The following is a 21,256-nucleotide window of genomic DNA, read 5'->3' on the forward strand; positions in this document are numbered from 1 at the left end:
GCTGACTGATTTTATTTCATGCATGGGCATTATATATTGTTATGTGTAAAAGGAATTAAAATTTGTGTCTGCAATAGTGTGATGTCTTCAAAAATTCTCCTGATGCACTATACATGAAAACAACTGCAAGTCAAGCCCTGTGTGGGAATACATTCTGTGCCCATGTAACATACAAATATACATTGGGAGTCTTTGAATGATTTAAATGAAGTTCTTGCAAGATAAGTGTCATAGAAGCCTTACAGGAATATAAATGTCAATGTCAGTTCACAATACAATGTAATTCTAGGTAGATTACTCGCAGACATTAACTTTACAATTTCGTTGTAGGAATTTATTAATCTAGAACGCTTTGGTGAAGTTTTCCTCCGCTGTAAATAATTTTAAAAGATTACCACATTCAATAACAATTTAAATTAAATATATGCATGAATCATATGCACAGGAATATACAGTGCATCTGGAAAGTATTCACAGCGCTTCACTTTTTTCCACATTTTGTTATTTATGTTACAGCCTTATTCCAAAATTTAAAAAAAAATAATTTTTGTCCTCAAAATTTAACACACAATACCCCATAATGACAATGTGAATTTTTTTTTTGAGATTTTTTGCAAATTCAAAATAAAAAAATGAAGAAAGTTACATAAGTATTCAAAGCCTTTGCCATGACACTCAAAATTGAGCTCAGGTGCATCCTGTTTCCACTGATCATCCTTGAGATGTTCCTACAGCTTAATTGGAGTCAAACTGTGGTAAATTCAGTTGATTGGACATGATTTGGAAAGGCACACACCTGTCTATATAAGGTCCCACACTTGACAGTACATGTCTGAGCACAAACCAAGCATGAAGTCAAAGGAATAGTCTGTAGACCTCAGAGACAGGATTGTTTCGAGGCACAAATCTGGGAAAGGGTACAGAAAAATATCTGCTGCTTTGAAGGTCCCAATGAGCACAGTGGCCTCCATCATCCATAAATGGAAGAAGTTCAGAACCACTAGGGCTCTTCCTAGACCTGGCCAGCCATCTAAAATGAGCGATCAGGGGAGAAGGGCCCTAGACAGGGAGGTATTCAAGAACCCGATGGTCACTCTGTCAGAGCTACAGCAGTCCTCTGTGGAGAGAGGAGAACCTTCCAGAAGGACAACCATCTCTGCAGAAATCCACCAATCAGACCTGTATGGTAGAGTGGCCAGACAGAAGCCGCTCCTTAGTAAAAAGCACATGGCAGCCCACCTGGAGTCTGCCAAAATGCACCTGAAGGACTCTCAGACCATGAGCTACAGGAGTAATTCCAGAGGACTGGAAAAGAGTGAACGTAGTCCCACTGCACAAAAAAGAGGGAGCAAGGAAGAGGTAAACAACTACAGACCAGTTAGTTTTACATCAGTAGTAGGGAAATTGATGGAAACACTCTTAAAAGAAAGAGTTGTAGATTATCTCAAATCCAGCAATTTACAGGATCCAAAACAGCATGGATTAACTGGGGAAAGATCATGTCAAACAAATCTTAATGACTTTTTTGACTGTGTGACTAAAGTGGTGGATAAAGAAGGAGCCATGGATATAGTTTATATAGACTTTAGTAAGGCTTTTAACACTGTTCCACATTGCAGACTGCTAAATAAACTTGAAAGTTTGGGACTGGATACTGGGATTGAATGTATAATAGAAAACAGAAAGTTGTGGTAAATGGGGTTCATTCACAGGAGGGAAATGTTACCAGTGGAGTACCCCAGGGATCTGTACTTGGACCAGTGCTTTTTAATATCTTTATTGGTGACATTGCAAATGGCAATAAAGGGAAAGTATGCCTCTTTGCAGATGATACAAAAGGCATGCAACAGGGTAGACACACCAGGAGGGGTAAAACAAATGATTGAGGATCTAGGTAGACTAGAGGAATGTTCAAGAGTGTGGCAATTACAGTTTAATGCCAAAAAATGCAAAATCATGCACTTGGGTCTCAAAAATCCAAAGGCTATATATAGTATTAAGGGCACTATACTGGAAACTACTGAGGAGGAAAGGGATCTAGCAGTCACTATTTCATGTGACTTAAAGGCAGGTAAGCAATTTTAACAAAGCAATGAGGAAGGCAAGTCAGAAGTTTGGCTGCATTGGGAGAGGAATCAGCAGCAGAAAGAAAGAAGTAATAATGCCACTGTATAGGTCATTGGTATGGCCTCATCTAGAATACTGTGTTCAATTATGGAGGCCATATCTTCAAAAGGATATTAATACATTAGAGACTGTACAAAGAAGGGCAACTAAAATGATGCATAGCCTACATCACAAAGCATACAAAGAAAGACTAAAAAATCTCAATATGTATAGTTTGGAGCAGAGAAGGGAAAGAGGGAACATGATAGAAACTTTTAAACATATCAACAGTTTTAACAAGGTCCAGGAGGGAAACATTCTCCAAATGAAGAGTAACAATAGGACATGAGGACATGCACTGAGACTGGAGGGGGAGGGGAGGTTCAGGGAAATTTTGAGGAAAAATTACTTCACAGAAAGGGTAGTGAACAAGTGGAATAGCCTCCCATCAGAGGTGGTAGAGGCTAAGACAGTAGAGCAATTTAAACATGCATGGGATAGGCATACGGATATCCTTACAAAGAAATAAGAATCAAATAAGGTTTGAGATAAAAAAATATGGTAAAAAAAGGGGCAGACTTGATGGGCCAAGTGGTTCTTATCTGCCGTCAAAATTCTATGTTTCTATGAGAAACAAAATTCTCTGGTCTGATGAGACAAAGATTAAACTCTTTGGCGTAAATGCCAGGCATCATGTTTGGAAGAAACCAGGCACCACTCATCACCAGGCCAATTCCATCCCTACAATGAAGCATGGTGGTGACAGCATCATGCTGTGGGGATGTTTTTCAGTGGCAGGAACTGGGAGACTAATCAGGATAGAGGGAAAGATGAATGCAGCAATGTGCAGAGACATCCTGGATGAAAACCAGCTCCAAAGCGCTCTTGACCTCAGACTGGGGTGACGGTTCATCCTTCAGCAGGACAACGCCACTATGCACACAGCCAAGATATCAAAGGAGTAGCTTAAGGACAACTCTGTGAATATTCTGGAGTGGCCCAGCCAGAGCCCAAACTTGAATCCGATTGAATATCTCTGGAGAGATCTGAAAATGGCTGTGCACCAACGCTTCCCATCCAACCTGATGGAGCTTGAGAGGTGCTGCAAAGAGAAATGGGCAATACTGCCCAAAAATAGGTGTGTCAACCTTGTGGCATCATTTCAAAAAGACTTGAGGCTGTAATTGCTGCCAAAGGTGCATCAACAAAGTATTGAACAAAGGCTGTGAATACTTATGTACATGTGATTTCTTAGTTTTTTATTTTTAATAAATTTGCAAAAAAATTTTTTACAAATAAAAAAATTAACATTGTCATTATGGGGTATTGTGTGTAGAATTTTGAGGAGAAAATTAATTTATTCCGTTTTGGAATAAGGCTGTAAAAACACAAAATGTGGAAAAAAGTGAAGCACTGTGAATACACTTTATATTAACTTTTGACATTCTTATCACATTAAAATTACATGTACAGAACAACTGTGTTACACTATACGTGCAATTGGGGCACCATAAAACCACTGTCCTTTGTAGCTAGGTATAATAAGCTTTCCGTGCACTTGTCCTTGAAAGGTTATTTCCTGAGAGAGTGTGAAGACTGAAGTGAATGTAATAAATGAAGGGTTAAAGAATATCAAATACAGCTGGTTCTATCTATCTGGGCAATTTGCAGTTCTCTCCATTCTGTAAGCGATAAGTTTATAATGTAACAAGCCTTCCTTTGCTGTGGGGCAATATTAACCTTTGGTGAGTTTATGTCTTTATGGCTAATCCCTGATTAGTCTCCATCTTAGTATAGTTATTGGCAATGGTCCATTGAAAGTTATACTGGTTGCTTTAAAGCTCTGTTCCCTTTAGTAAAGTTAATGCTGACATCCGTTTTGCTTTCCTAGGTAATAGTTTTTCATAGCAGCGATTCTTAATCCTGCCAATCTCGCGTCAGTGGTCTATGAATTGTGACTATCCGGTATGATGAGGGAGTTACATGAATCTCGTTTAGCCGATACTTCTGGAAAATCTTGCACACACACCAGAACGATCGATTTTCCGATCAATCGGCCCAGACCAAAAATATCTGCCACAATCTCCAGATATTGAGCAGTGTGTGTGCGTTCTCAATAATCTGCCTATATTTCCTATGTTTTCCTCTCGCTACATCATCCAGGCCGAAAATTGGTAACTGAAAAAAAAATCTTCAAGTGTGTAGCTCACATATTGGTTCCTACAATTTTCTGAAGAATTGTCCGATTGTTGAGCAGACCAAAAAAATCTGCCAGAGTGTACCTAGCTTAAAGAATACTGCACAAGGAGCTAGAGTGCTTCTATGTCCATGGTCACTATGTTCCTGTTATTCTACGTATGGTAATCAAGGGGCAGATGTATGAAGCCTGGAGAAGTGATAAAGTGGAAGGTGATAATGCACCAGCCAGTCAGCTCCTAACTGCAATATTACAGACTGGGTTTTAAAAATGACAGTTATGGGCCCTACACACTTGTCGACCCACCACCGAGCTGCCCGACGGTCGATACGGCTGGCGAGAGACCCAGCGGCAGGGGGGAGGTGATGGGGGAGTGGAGTTTCCTCACTCCGCCCGTCACCATAGCAGTGCATGCTAATATGGACAAGATTGTCCATATTGGCCTGTATGCATAAGTGACGGGGCACCAACGATGAACGAGCGCAGGGCCACACATCGTTCATCGTTGGTGCTTCCACACTGAACGAGTTCTCGTTCATTAATGAATGAGAACGTTCATATCGTTCAGTGTTATCTTCTAGTGTGTAGGGCGCATTAGGAGCTGCCTGGCTGGTGTGTTATCACCTTCCACTTTATCACTTCTCTAGGCTTAATACATCTGCCCCCGAGTTACTTAAATAACAGCGTGGTGAAGCTGAATATAATATAGTGTGTGTGTGTGTGTGTGTGTGTGTGTGTGTGTGTGTGTGTGTGTGTGTGTGTACACGCACACACAGTTCTTACTTACTTTACATCATTCAAAGACTCACAATTTGTACCTTCACGAATACAACTAACATAACTATATGCTTTAATGAAAACTCAGAATTTGGCACATCTTTGCTGAATGCAGCTCGTTAAACATTCCATTGGTTTTCAGTACTCTAGATCTGTGAATGGGATCTACTGCATTAAATTTGACTATTTGGATGACTTGTGCATTCTCAATAGAGAAACTGTTGTATCTGTGAAATGTTATTTCCCAGACGTTAGAGCTCTCAGTCACTGTAGCAGGTGGCCTGGCAGAGTCTACGAGTGATGAACAGAGTAAGATACAAAAACTCTACAGTAGACAAGCTCGCGGTGGCCAGCAATTCTCTGAGGGAATATGGAAATGTAATCTCACCAAAATTGTTTCCTTTCCTGTTCAAGTCAAAAAGATAAGACTGCACATACATTTATAGTGAATCAATGGTTGCCATATAAACAAATTGAAAAACAAATCAGTTACATGGAGAAGGGTGCAGTAAAAGAAAAACAGAAAAAAAGAAAAAAAAAAAAAACCCTTGCATGGAATGATCCATATATATATATATATATATATATATATATATATATATATATATATACATACATACACACACACACACACACACACACACACACACACACACATAAAAAAAGGAATTGACAATTTATATGATTACGGTATTTAAATTTAGAAGTACTGTTGCGTCACTGATTCATATTGTTTTACTATATTTTTACATATAATTAAACAATGAAACAACCATTATGAACATCAGATTGCCTAGTTTAGTGATATAGCAAGACTGTGGAAGAACAAAAGGGCTATAACTAGGAGTATGTAAGCGGTACCGCCGTTGCACAGAGCACAGGGCACTGGGGCAGCACCGTCTCTACCCATAACACCTATACTTTGCCTGCAGAGCGCCAGGAAGAACACCCTACACCCTATAAAGCAACTGCAGAGCCACCTAGAGTATCCAAGGAATGCTCCGGGCAGGCATCCTGATACCTGTGGAGCTGTCAGCCTAATGTAGGAGATTTCATCTGCAAATGGCCAAGTACAGCTGCAGACCGCAGTCCCCATTATTGTGAGTGGGGACTGCAGTTTGACCCCTATGTACCAAACTCCACATAGATAAGTTTTTTTTTTATGTGGTCCCTTTTGTTTATGCCAGTGGTAGCCAACCCTGGTCCTCTAGAGCTACCAATAGTCATGTTTTCCAGCTCACCTAGCAGGTGCACGGCATGTCATTACTCACTGACACATTTTAAAAGATCCACAGATGGAGCTGATTACTTAACTTGTGATTTTGTGAGGAGACCTGGAAAATGTTAACTGTTGGTGGCTCTCGGGGACCAGGGTTGGCTACCCTTGGTTTACGCCACCCATAGATGGCATAAACAATATTATACCTATGGAGGCATATTCGTGGTAGAGGGTTGTTTCTATCCCAGATTAAGCATTTATTCAAGCCCACTATTCATACAATTTTGTAGAAAAATAAGTGTCTGCATAATTGAGCCTAATGCAGATTTATCAGAAATATCCTGCAAAAGGTTAACAACCACAACATATTGCAGTAACCATTATTATCAATGGGAACTACGATCTCACCAGTAGCGGATTTAGGGGTAAGCAACATAGGCGTCTGCTTAGGGCTCAGCAGGTCTCAGGGGCCACACAGACAGGGTTGTATTCAGAATCGCCATCACGGGGGACTGCTGGGAGGCTCAGACAGAATGGAGTGCCCGCCCCTGGCTGACATGATCAGGAATCAGGAAGTCCCTCTTCTTCGCTAATCCTCCAGGTCCCACCTTCTCCCTGCTCACAGTCACTAACTTGAACTACTCATTATAGTTTACTGCTGCTGGCCTGATTTCCCTGTGGATGCCGTTGCTATGAGGCTCACACTGCCTGTGGGCCCCACTTCTCCTGCATTCATTCACCCCGCCCCCCTCTGGCAATCCTCTATGAATGCCTCCTACGCTGTGCCCACTGCCGATCGAATCATTAGATCTGATTTTGCAGCAGCCTTATTGCTGATCTTACTCTCAAGGAGCTCAGCTGCACCAGGCCATCCAATAAGAAGTGGAGGGAGTTTAAAATACACTAATTGCGGGACTATCTCTTGTAGATCACCAGCTCCCTGTGAGAGGGACTGGGAGATGGTGATCAGAGGAACAGAGGGAGGGGGTCCTGACACCCACACACTCCTATAAACTAACAACGCAGAGACACATACTCCTGTGCGACGTGAGTAAAATCATGCGATAGCCAGAGCACCCTGTGCGCCGGATGAAGGAAGATGGCCAAGGGGGAGCTGTAGTGCAATCCCATTGCAGCAGCTCCTCCCATTCCATTGCGAAGCCTCCAGTCTCCTCTCTCCTTCTTGCAGTGCCAGTGGTAAGTCACTCTGCAATACAAGTCAGTTCATTTGTTTCTGGAATAGTCTGGAAGTCAGCAGTCCGATTGTGCGTTTGGGGGAGGGGTCAGTGTTGGGGGGTGCAGTATGCAGTAAAAATGTATTCCACATGTGAGAGGTGTGTGTGTGTGTGTGTGTGTGTGTGTGTGTGTGTGTGTGTGTGTGTGTAATATATTTGAGTAAAGTACTATTAAGCAGGATCTCTGGAATAAATACATTTTTAATAAACATAATTGTTCCACACTAATACAATATTTTCTCAGTCTTTTCTCCTGGTACACCTGCACCATGTGCCTCTGACAGTGACCCAGAGTGATTCCTGAATTTAAGACTTAAATCAATGAGTAACACTCATACTTCACAGTGCTGACAGAATCCCCAAGGAAGTGTCAATGTTTTTTTTTTTTTTTTTTTTTTTTTTTTTTTTTTTTTTTTAAATGTTTTTATTAAGGATTTTCCACATACAGAAAGGAAAACGAAAATAGTATACAATAAGACAATAAAAGCATAATCCCAAATATCATATCATAGTTGTTATTATCTATCCACATAATCTCACTATGAGGTAATGAGACATAATAGATTAAGGCGATACAGGGATAACAGTATAATGATAAAAAGAAAAATTAAAAAGGACACAAGACATAGACAAAGGAAGGAGGTGAGGAAAGAGGGGAATGGGAAGGAAAATATATACCTAATATTCATCTTATATTTTGACACAGTATCTAGATTCCAAAAGAAAACAACTTAAAATAGCTGACTCTCAGTATGCACCCAATACCAAGTTCACGTAACATAAAATGCCATATGCTCCTCAAAGTTAAAATTTTCAAAAGATTTGTATATATGTAATCGGGTCTCTTTTTCCAAAGTACTGATAAATGGAGCCCATTTACAATAAAACTTTTGAGCTCCTAATAGTAAATCTACCTCTGCGTATTTTCGCTCATAATATAATATTTGAAGTAATTTTTGTTTAACTTCCATTAGGCTAGGTACCGATTTCTTGATCCAATGACACAAAATACATTTTTTGCATACTGCTAGAATTGTGATCAATAATGGCAAAGTGTATTTTTTCCCCCCTGTTATAGTCCAGTTTTTAAAACTGAACCCCAAACAAGCCATAGGATCAGGTTGTAAAGCGAGACCAAACATTGTATTAATAAAACTCAGTATTTTGCACCAAAATTTACGTAACTTAAAACAATCCCATATACAGTGGTAAAAATCAGCAACTACAGTTCCGCATTTAATACAATATCCCATCTCATCCTTAACCATATACCGTCTTTGATATGGAGTTATATATGCTCTATGCAATGTGCGTATGTGAACTTCTTGTAAGTACGCTGATTGTAACACCTTAAGTGAATATGAATATAATTCAGTTAAATCATGAATCTCAGTTAACATTGGAATATCTTTAGTCCATTTCTGTAACAATATCTGCCATTGTACATGTTCTGTAGAACTGATTATAACATTATATAAATATTTCACTCTATAATCCTTCTCACGGAGAAAAAATAACAATGTATCGATAGATTTAACCTGAGCGATATTAAATTTTTGGGTCTGAATAGGGGGTTTAGGTGCATTAATAGAAAGTAAAAAATGCCGCATTTGAAAATACATAAATCTCTGTGAGCTTGGTATTGCATATCTAAGACATAACTCTTGAAAGGTATATAAGGAGCCTCCTGGATCAAAAACCTTACATGATAAATCCAATCCCTTTGCCCTCCAAGTATCAAACAATGAGTTAGAAAGCGATGGGGGGAACGATGGATTCCCCCATAAAGGAATAAAAGGTGTAACAAAGGGATTGGACTTACATCTTTTATTTAATTCAAGCCATGCTTTATATGTATCTGTAAACAAAATATGGTTCCGAATATTTAGTGGGATAGAAAGCCATTTAGTTTGTAAAAGTGCACTTGGGGAGTAGGGGGAAAAAATAGCTAAATCTAAAGATAAATCTATGTATTGGTCCTTATTAAGTATCCAAGCACTTATGTAACGAAAAAAAACTGCTTGAGAGTATGTTTCCAAATCAGGATATCCCAGACCACCTGCAGTTTTAGGAGTAATTAATTTAACCCTTGATATTCTCGGGCGTTTATTTTGCCATACAAATTTAGAAAATAATGCATCCAATCTCTTAATATCCGATTTAAGTATAGCAACTGGTAATTGTTGCATGCAATAAAATATTTTCGGAAAAATAATAGATCGAATTATTGCTAAGCGTCCCAATAAAGAGAGAGGTAGGTCCCTCCATGACTCAAGTTTTGTAGCAATTTTGGTTATTGTAGTAGAGAAATTTGTCGGGTATATTTTGGATAAGTCTGAACATATATGGACCCCCAAATATTTAAATCTCGATGGAGCTATAGAAAACGGCATTTGTATGGATCTCAAAAGGTCTGGACTAGAGTTTCCCAGCAATAAAACCTCCGATTTGGATCTATTAATTTTATATCCGGAAACCACCCCAAAAGAGTCAAGTAGATGTAACAAAGAAGGCAAAGAGTGAGTAGGGTTAGAAAGAAATAAAAGGGTATCATCTGCAAATAGTCCTATCTTCAGCTCCTCCCCTCCAATTTTAATCCCCTGAATCAAGGGGGAAGCACGTATAGCCACAGCAAGGGGTTCTATGGCAATGGCGAAAAGAAGAGGGGACAAGGGACACCCTTGACGGGTCCCCCTCTCTAGTTTAAAAGCAGATGAAAGAAGTCCATTGCATGCTAATTGTGACTGTGGAGAAGAATATAAGGTACGTAAAATATTAATAAAATGGGTAGGAAAGCCAAATTTCTCTAGGGTACGAAATAAATGGGGCCATAAAACTAAATCAAACGCTTTTTCAGCGTCCAACGTTACTATCATATGAGGGGCTACCCGCAAGGTATGATTAGATGTTACCTGTGATATAGCTGCGAGAACCCTCCGTACATTCACCACCGAATGCCGTCCTGTTATAAAGCCAGTTTGATCTTTATGTATCAAAACCGGAAGAATGGGCTTTAATCTTTCCGCTAAAATTTTTGTAAAAATTTTATAATCAGTATTAAGAAGTGAAATTGGTCTATAAGACCCCGGAAGACTAAGATCACGTCCCTCTTTCGGTAAGACTTTAATGACGGCATCCGAGAAGTGAGCAGGGAGAGTTCCCTCAGCTATAATTGAATTAAAACATGCGGCCAAAGGTTCAGCAATTTGGGTAGATAACAAACGAAAAAATTCATTAGAAAACCCATCAGGGCCTGGCGATTTAAATAATTTCAACTGCTTAATAACCCCAACAACCTCCAACGGAGTCACAGGAGCCATCAAAACAGGTAGAAAGGATACTGGGAGTTGTGGCAATGAAAGTAAATCCCAAAAGGTAGAAGAAGAAGAGGGAAGAGATACAGGGGTAGGAGAGGTGGTTTCCAGATTACCAGAAGCAACGGAAGCATTTACTGAGTATGTAGGCACAGAATAAAGCTCCTCATAAAATGATCTCATCACTTCGATTATATGAGAGTCGGAGTCCGTAAAAGTTCCGTCTGATTTCAATAAGGGCCTGATCACTGTACGCTTTCTAGATCCATGTAGTAAATTTGTAAGGAGTCTACCATTTTTATTACCAAATTTATAATATTTTGAGTTTACATTAAAATAATATTTATCCCCACTGGTCTGTAAAAGCTCTGAGAAGTGAGTCTTAGCTGTGTTATAACGTATTTTATTTTCCAAGGAGGGGGCCTGTTTAAATAGTTGGAAAGCATTAGAAAGCTTACCTTGCAGGTCTAAGTAAGAAGCATTTCGTAGCTTATTAATTCGAGAAGAGTATTCTATCAATTCACCACGTAACACGGCCTTGGCCGCCATCCAAAAATTAGAGGGATTGGATACAGCACAGCCAGAATTATGCGTCTGATATTTTCCCCACGTCTTTTCTAAGAAGACTTTAAAGCCTTTCGCTTTTACAAGATGTAGGGGAAATTTCCACAAAGGTTTAGTCTCCACAGATCTCTTGAGTTCTAAGTTAATCCATACCATACCGTGATCTGATAATATAGGGGGTTCAATATTTACAGTAGAGATTTTAGTAAATAAAGGTTCTGCCAGAAAAATATAGTCTATTCTAGAACAGGTGTTATGAGTCATGGAAAAGCATGTAAACTCTCTCTCAACCGGGTAAACTGCTCGCCAAGTATCTACTAGATTGAGGGATTTAACAAAAAATGGGACCCCTATTTTTGGAAGGGTAATCGGGAGTTTCGGAGCAGGGGAACGGTCAAGAAAAGAAGATGAAATTAAATTAAAATCCCCGCAAACTATTAAAGAGGCAGGATCATACGTATGGAGTTTAGCCAATAATGATGTAAAAAAGGTTTTCTTATATTGATTGGGGGCATACACATTACATATATTGAATACGATTCCTTGTATATCCACTGTAAGCACCACAAATCTACCATCTGGATCAGGGAAAACAGATAAAACATGACTATTTAATGACTTTTTCCCTAAAATAATTACTCCTCGTGATTTAGTATTGTATGAGGCTACAGCTAGTAAATCCCAACCCAGCATTTTTAACTTATTCGCTTCCAAAGCTTTTAGATGGGTCTCCTGTAAACATATCAATTCTATAGATAGCTTATTGAGGTATACAAGTAGTTTACGTCTTTTCGCAGGTGTATGTATGCCTCTAATATTAAGTGAACCTATTCTGAGAGGCATTATCACATACAAGTCTCTTAATCATCTGATACTGTTCATATCCATAAAGAAGGGGTAAGGGAGGGTGGAAAAAACATAAGGGAAAGACAAACAGAAAATGGACAGACATATATAACCAAATAATTTGAGCAGTACTAATTTAACCAAACTGGACTTCCAGCAACTGACTGCTCTCTGAGACACAAAGATCCCAAATAGCAGACCTAATAACGTATTTATTAACAAAAATAAAAAGAAAAAATGGCGCAGCTCCGCTCCTCGATATTACAGTGATTGGCTGAAAATATTTCAACACCTACGAAATATACTCTAAATGAAGATGTAAGCAATATTAAGGCTTAATAACTTCTTAAGGCTTAAAAGCTTCTTAACGTGCCTCAGAAATGCAGTAAGACATATAGCACCCCTTAAGCATAGAGTATACCCCATATATACTTATTTAAACTCAAATATATACGGCAGTCCCAGTTCTCACTCATCCACAACATCAGCAATGTCCCCGTGTTCCTTTGCAGAGGCCTCTTCTTTAAGAAATGCTGCAGCATCTTCAGGATTTGTAAACTCCGAGTACGATGTACCAGAAAAGATGCGGAGACGTGCAGGAAAAAACATAATAAATTTTCTATTTGCTCGTACCAAGGTGGTACAAATTTCCGAAAAAGAACGACGCAGTCTTGAGAGTTCAACTGAAAAATCTTGATAGATACGGATGTTATGTCCTTCCCACTGAATCGGATATAATTTGCGAGATGCTTTCCAAATAACTTGCTTATGCAAAAAATTTAAGGTTTTAAAAACCACCACTCTTGGTTTCTGTGCAGTGGCTTTCGAGATATCTCCCACTCTATGGACTCTCTCTATGGAAATATCAGCACATGCTTCTTCCACATGTAACAGCTTAGGGAGAATAATGCGAACAAAATGATCCAAGTGATTTCCTTTAAGTGACTCAGGAAGGCCTGTGATTCTCAAATTCTTCCGTCTGGCCCTGTTTTCAAAACTATCTAGCTTTTCTGCCAAGCGCTTATTATCTATTTCCAGAGCCCGTACAGATTTTTGTAAGATACTGACATCGTCCATAGTGTCACTTACATGTTTTTCTACGTCAGTAACACGGCCAGATAGAGTTTGCAATTGTGAGGTAATATCAGAAACTGCCTTTTGCAATAGAGGCGCCATGGTGGAGTGAATTGCCAAAACCATATCCTCATAAGAGGAAGAGAGAGTACCTGTACCGCCCGGAGCCGGAGCAAGGTCCAACATAGGATCCGCTATGGGTTTCTTCTGTACTGGCGTCCCTGGAGCATTATCACCGTCCGGCGCCATGTTGTGGTCTCCCCGGCGCTTCTCTAGTCGCGGTGGCTGAGGTGGCGGGGGTACTCCTGAGACGGAGGACACACTCAAAAACTTGTCCATCGTTCCCTCTATCCTCCGTGGGGAACGGGAACGGTGTCTGCCTTTGGTAAACAGGGTTACTGCAATGTCGAGTGAGTTGGGGAGCGGAGCTGTCGGAAGAGGCTGCTCACTCTCCCATTGCCGGAACCGGAAGTCAAGGAAGTGTCAATGTTAATATCAATTTAAAATAAATGAAGTTCATTATACAGTTTTTCTTCTGTCTTCTTTCTGCATCACTCTCCTCTCTCTCTACTTCTCTCTCTCTCCTCTCTATCCCACTCCATCCTCTCTGCCCCCCCTGCCCTTCCCCTTCCCTATCTGCATTTCTTTCTTTCTCTCCTCTCTCTGCCCTCCCTCTCCTGTTCTCTGCCTATCTCATCTATCTGCCTCTTTCTCTCCTCTATCTGCCTCTCATCTAGCTTCATGCACCTGTCCACGGTCTCTCTTTCCCCTTTGTTGTCCCCCTTTGGTGCCCACCACTCTCTCTGAAACTGCAACACAAACCTTTACAGCGGAGGGATGTCAGAGAAGAGGCACTGGATTCTGCCCCTTCTGCAAAATTGGACTCCTGCACATCATAGACGTGCGAGGAAAGGAAGCAAAAACACAGCAGGCACATCCAGGAGCAATGGTAACAGGATATAGTGCTATGGATTGTATGAGGAAGTGGGGCCTCACACCGGTGACTTGCTTAGGTCCCATCAGGTCTAGATTCGTCTTTGGATCTCACCCATACTTGCCTACTCTCCCGGAATGGCCGGGAGGCTCCCCCGAAAATTGTGTGGTGCTCCCGGCCAACTGGAAAAGTTTGCAAGTCTCCTGGCCGGCAGCCAAGTTCCTGCACCCCCAGGAGAAACACTCATGGATAGCTTGCAGCAGGGGTGCCGATCATCGTGACCCTGCCCCACTATGCCGGTAATCTCGGCATAGTATAGTGGGGCAGGGCCACCATGATGCAATCTTGCAGCCCCTCCCCCTTCTCCCCATCACACCTCCCTGTGCTGTGCTGTGCCATGCCTCCTGGTCCTCCCCATCACATCCCCTGCTGAGCCGACCTGGCTGCCTCCTCCTGGAGGAAGCAGCCAGAATGTCGGCAACTATGATCTCACCCCTTATGTACCAAACTTCGAAAAGGGAAACACTGCTGAGATTATAAATAAATATGCTTCACTGATCATAAAGGCACCTGTGGTAGATATTATTGATGTCTATAATGCAACAGTTATAATGCAAAATTGGCTGCCGTGCATCAAGACACTTGCAACGGTACCCTGGTTTGGTGGTCCAGGACCAATTCAAATTATTTATGGTCAGTGCAATAGGCATAACCAGTGCTTGTTGCTTCCAATCATAAACTATGTGTCCCTCACCACATAACTGACCCTAGGGATGACATATAAACACAATTTACGTAATTTTATATATTTTTTTAATACATTTCTAAGCAAGAAATTTTTGGCCTAGGGGTGCCGTGAAAATTTTTTGCTACTCTAGGACGCTGCGATTCAAAAATGTTTGGGAACCACTGCTACAGAGAGCACATTAAAGTGTATGCATCATACAGTCATTATATGGATTAAACAATATTTTTTGACTGTGTGAGCTGCAATGTGGATTGAATAAAATAAAATGCAGCTATCCTGCATTTTTTAGTACAAAGGGGGGTATTCAATTAGGGACGTTTTTCCGCCCATGGGAGAAAACTGCACTTTTTGCTATTTTTTAGGGCAAACGGGGATTTGTCCTATTCAATAGCAGGGTCATTTTGTCGCCTAGGTGAAAAATTCAGCAGGAGCGTAAAACATGTGGATCGGCAAATTTTTAAGCATTTTTCACCAATGCCTTTTGGCTAAAAAAAAAAAAAAAAGAAGAAGTGAAAAGGCAGTCGCGAAAATGCCTTTAAAACAGGTGAAAACAGACCACATTTCAATACACCAGGGGGTGCCATGGATAGCTCCAAAATTGTCTGAGCTAATTGAATACCCCCCAATGGCACATAATATACTCCAAAAAATGAGGACAATTAAAAAAATGTCCATTGTCATGGAACAATTCAGAATAAGAATGTCAATTTGCTTATAATCTGAACATTTATAATTTTCAAATGCATCACCCATTTCATCGATCGTTGGATGCTGTTTAAAAAGGATAGCACCATGGTTTTAGGAGTGGGATTTATCAGATCCAATTTCACTTATCCAAGCTGAAACAACTTTGTTTTAGTTTTGCCATGTACTAAAGAGATTGAATTATTCCTCATGAACACTCAACCTTCATTCCGGTGATCCACCGTGACCCAAGAACATCCTCTGTGATTTTCTACTGTATGATTAAGGGTAAGAACAGTAGACCTTGCAAAGCCCCTCCAATAGTTCTCTTTAATTATCACTGTGATCTAGTAATTTCACTGTTCTCTCACACCCCCACCTGAGGTCATGACAATAATGATACTCCTACCCACTGTTTCTTCCACATTTCATGGTTGGCAACCTGAATTAGAGGCTTGTTAGCTTTTTATATAGAACTGCATTCCAGTCAATGCCTTGACCCGGTTACTCAGTTTATATATGCTCAGTACAATCAATGGTAATCACAGAAAATATAGCAGAACAGTTATTCAGTATTAGATAGCTACTGTACAACAACAGGAGCATGATACCACCAAAAATGCTATTTTAAGCACAGATCAACTACAACAATGAATCATGTTTCACCAACTCTATGTAGGACATACTGTATGTCATAGACTATAACATTTCTGAATACCCCACAATAGTTGGTTAGAACACAGATTCCCAAATCCAGTCCTGGGGTCAAAGTGGATGTTTTCCATCTCTCCTATCTAGAGCACAGGAGTAATCATCACTAACTCATACCTCTCAACATGACCCTCTCCAGGAGGGACACAATACTCTGCTCCTGGACTTCCCTCTTATTTTATGATTGTCATCACCTGTGCTGAAACACCTTTATTATCCATTAACCTGTTCATCACAGGTGCTGGCAATCATAAATTGGGAGAAATGTCCAGAAGCAGAGCATTCTGTCCCTCCTGGACAGGGTCATGTTGGGAGGTATGCTAACTGACACTTTAAGAGATTAACAAATGGTACTAATAATTTAACTCGTCGTTTTGTGAGGAGTCCTGGACAACATGCACTGTTAGAGTGCTCTTAGGACTAGATTTGTGGAGAATTGGGCAGTGACGTGCGGTGCGGTGAGGCAGGTGAGGCAGATCCTTTCCTGTCATACTATCATTTGAGTCAGAGTTTTGACTGTATAAAGTATATGAAAAATACATAGAATATGTTAGAAATATCTTCTTTGTATTATTCTAATCATTTTTATAGCCAAAACTCTGGAGTAAAAAGTCTATGGCAGGTGAGGCTGTGCTCACCTGTGTATCTTTTACACACATCTCTTATCAAAATTCACCAAATTTCCAGGAGTTTATACCTCTGCACCTGTGTATAATGCCCACATGTACCCTTTGGCTGATAATGTGTGTAATTCTGGCTCTGGTGCTAGCCAGTGCCTCCTGAGCCATTTAGCTCACCGCATGTCCCTGGAATTGGTTTATGACAATGCAGTGTTGCTGGGCTGTTGGACCCATCAGAGAAGCTATACTTACAGCATACCTCTCAACATGACCCTCTCCAGGAGGAACAGAATGCTCTGCTCCTGGACTTCCCTCTTAATTTATGCTTGCTATCACCTATGGTGAAACACCTTTATTATCCATTAACCTGTTCAAAACTGGTGTCAGCAATCATAAATGAAGTGAAAAGTCCAGGAGCAGAGCATTCTCTCCCTCCTGGAGAGGGTCATGTTGGAAGGTATGTTATATGGATATTTAGTAAGTCAGAGGTTCCCAAGCGCAGTCCTCAAGGCACCCCAACAGTCCAGGTTTTAGGTATATCCATGGTTCAGCACAGATGGTTAAATCAAATTGACTAAGGTGCTAATTAAGTCACCTGTGGCCAAGCATGGGTACATTTAAAACCAGGACCGTTGGGGTGCCTTGAGGATTGTATTTGGGAACCTCTGTAGCAAGTAGTAACACAGTCCTACTCTCTGCATAGTTACTGACTTGTTTGAGAAACATTTGACAAGTTTGAAATGTGCAGTGATGTAATCATGAAGGCTATGGTTACAATATTCCAACACTGTTGAAGTCTCATTTCAACTATTCTTGGTGTACACACAATTCTGTTAGAATAGTTTAGGACTTTAAAACTTTATGATGCTTATACTGCAGATTATTTCAGAAGAGTATTATGGATTAATAAAGCATAATTACATGATATACAGTATATAAAACTCTTCAAGCCCATTTAACAGGTTTAGGATTGCAGTTAATGAAAGCTTGCTGTATGTGTATACAGTATAGCTGATTCATCTTCATACTATAGGATCAGTCTTTATATTTAATAGACTAACTATATAAAGAGAACAAGCTGTGTTTTTAATAACCTGGAAAAAAAAAGGAATTGAGTTGACTACAAATGTGAGCTCATGGTGGCCCTTGGTACAAACAAAACGGTGATGATTTTTGCAAACACCTTTCACTGCAGTGCAAACCTCTGCTGCAACATGTGGCAAGAAGCATTCACTTCATGAATGTTCTGCAGAATAGAGAAATTAAAGAGAACTGTTGATGGGTAAAATCGTGGCATATCCATATGGAAGCACTGATCCAGACTACGAGAAACCTCCCTCTGACATCTCGGTTAACACAACAGAGGGACACAGTAATTAGCTGGACTTGCATTTAGGTCGATGTCATTCATTAAAGCGATAATAGAGAATTTTAGAAACCGATCTTTATGCACCACCGTACAAAAGGACTTTGATTCAATAGCCTCCAGAATAAGAAAGCTTCACTGATAATAATTAGATTTCATGTACAGCTGCCACAGCAAGGGCACCACACGTCCTTATAGAAGCAAAGGAAAGAAAAGACACTCATTAAATAAAGAGGAGGCTGCGCTATTGGAAACACAAGTCTGAAAGATGAAAGCACAATCGGTTGCAATAGTACAATGTTACCGTTATAACATTATTTCCTCCTAAATATTCATCAGATTATCAAACAGTACCAGTATAACCCCAACCCCCATAGCCAATATGCTGCACTGTACGTTCTTTACAATTCTGTTTAACAAACACTACACTAGAATGTCAAGTCGCTTAGAAGAGTGCTCAAAAGTACTAATTAATACCATGCTCCACATAACAACGAATTAAGGAGAGGAAAATAAAACCATAATAAAATACATGGAACAATGGGCATACTGTTTGAAGACTCCATCTGTCTATATTCTATTTAGATAAGGACATTTTTTTTTTACTTTCAAAAATAAATATAAAAAGATCCACCAAACAATAGCATTCAAGCCAACGTGAGCACTGACGTATTCCACTAGCACTATACCGTGCAGCTGTACATATAGTAAGTAACTTTCCCAAACACGTACATACAGTAAGTGCACTGGGCAGCCGCACAATCCATCAGATAACAGCAAACTTTTCCCTAACTTTCCCAAACACGTACTGTAGTGTAGGGCATCTCCTATAGAAATAGTCATTCCTGCATAAGCCTTTGTGAACATGAACTACGTAGAGAAAATAATATACACCTGTATTGCTCTTTAAAATCAGCAATAACATATTGCATAATATAGAATATTACACGATCTTGCACTTACCTGTTAGAAAATGAGGTTATAGTGGAAAATATTCCCTTGACAGTAATGTAACCCAATGCATTAGCATATTATAAACGGCTAATGTTAGAGCACATGCAGGTACCGCTGACCAGGTCTTGCAAATTCATCCAAAGGGTTATATCCCTGCTAACTCTTCCAGCATCCAGGCTGAGATCTCAGGCTCAGCAGACACCCTCATCCCCACAACAGCCTGCAGGCGAGGGCTTCATTATTAATCGCAAGAGTGCTCTCACTCAATGGTAGTCTTCTTCTCCTTCCCTAGGACTCTGCCCCCTTAGCAGACAAGAGGATTAGGTTTCTGCAATCCGATCACATAAAAGGCATCAGCACTGATAGGGAAATGGTGATCGCGTTGTCTCACAGAAGCAGCAGCAGCAGCTTGCAGGATGGAGCTAAAACAAAGCTTCCATCAGTGAGCGCCCAGCAGAGCCGGCTGCTGCTGCTACTGCTGCGTTTCCTGGATGGCAGTGGCTGCAGCTCCTCTGTGGTTCAGGAATGCGCTGGCCGCTATCGCAGTGCTCACAGCAGGTAAACACGCTGGTGTCACTCCGTCAGTCCAATCATTAACTCCACCCTCTGCCATCTGATCTTCCTAAACGTGACAATTACTGGGGGAGAGAGAGAGACACCGGAGTGTGGACCAGCCACCGGGGATACATCTGAGCCGGGAAGATTGTGTGTGAGAGAGGCTGCTACAGTTACAGGGAGATACAGGGTGCCATCTGATTACAATGCACACAACACGTTATACAGTATGTGCTAATACTGTATATCAAAGGACCAGCAAGGATTCTGGCTACTGTGTATCAGTGAGCCACATTTGCAGAACCTCATACATCGCATTGCCCTTCAAATGTCCACTCTTTAAAACTGCTACTGATCAAAGTCATAATTTTACACATAGTACAGTTGGGAGAAAATTAAGGTCATGAGCTAAAGTTCTTCAAAGTAAATATATGTGTGTGTATGTACTGTATTATGTATCACTAGACATATATATATATATATATATATATATATATATATTGTATATGTATGTATATCTAAAAATGTCAACGTAAATATATGTACATCTGTCAATCTAGTATGTAGATATATACATGTATAGATATTTATGTATAATAGATTATATGCAGTACATAATAATGATGCTGATAATAATATAATTATTATTATTATTATTATTATTTTGTGGATTAAAACCTAGTCTGATTCATTAAAATACGTTCTATAATTTACAGTCACTTTCCCACTTATGATTTTCGTTCCATCTTGATTTATTATCAAGTCTTCATATGAAAATAATTAAATAAGTAAATCTATTTTCCTTGTTAGATGCTAAATATTGGGTTCAGCTGTTTTTGATAATTACACGACCCAGGCAGGTGTCTCTTTCTGTACTTTTAAATTAGCACTGTGTTTGATCAAATAACTCAATAAAAAAAAACAAATAGTAATGTACTGCCTGCACTGTAATGCTGGTAATATTTTGCAGGGTAATATGATTCCAAAAGAACTTGATACATCATACAGCCAAGTTTTTCCTCTCTAATGCGTTTTATAAGAAGTAACCAGACTTGGAAGTTATAAGGATTCTTCTGCCCTCTATCTGCAACTAACTACACAGCATGCATGTTATATGGCTCTAGGCATCAGCAATTAGTAAGTTTTGCTCTCATAGTAAATGCTTGAAATGTCTCTGCAGAATCATCACACCAATTACTAGCAGGTGCTGTAGCCTAAGAAGCAAAATGATGTATCGTTAATCAACACTAGTCTTTTAATCTACTGTGTTCAATCAGGTATGTACTGTATCTATGTTCACCTTCATCTCTATTATATTCTAAGTTGTAGTCAGCCTCTGTTTGCTAAAATCC

General features: G+C 40.0%; 1 protein-coding gene across 2 annotated transcripts in view; it reads right to left on the reverse strand.

Moving 5' to 3' along the window:
* The window catches only part of PCDH15 (protocadherin related 15), a 2,278,876-nt gene extending 2,258,842 nt beyond the window's left edge, over positions 1–20,034 (reverse strand). For both annotated transcript variants that reach the window (XM_063961739.1, XM_063961738.1), the window contains exon 1: positions 19,359–20,034. The gene's annotated coding sequence lies outside the window, so the exon portion shown is untranslated. The remainder of the gene's footprint in view (positions 1–19,358) is intronic.
* Between the last annotated feature and the right edge of the window lie 1,222 nt (positions 20,035–21,256).

This window comes from Pseudophryne corroboree, chromosome 3 (assembly GCF_028390025.1).
Source record: "Pseudophryne corroboree isolate aPseCor3 chromosome 3, aPseCor3.hap2, whole genome shotgun sequence".
In the NCBI taxonomy this organism is placed as follows: Eukaryota; Metazoa; Chordata; class Amphibia; order Anura; family Myobatrachidae; genus Pseudophryne; species Pseudophryne corroboree.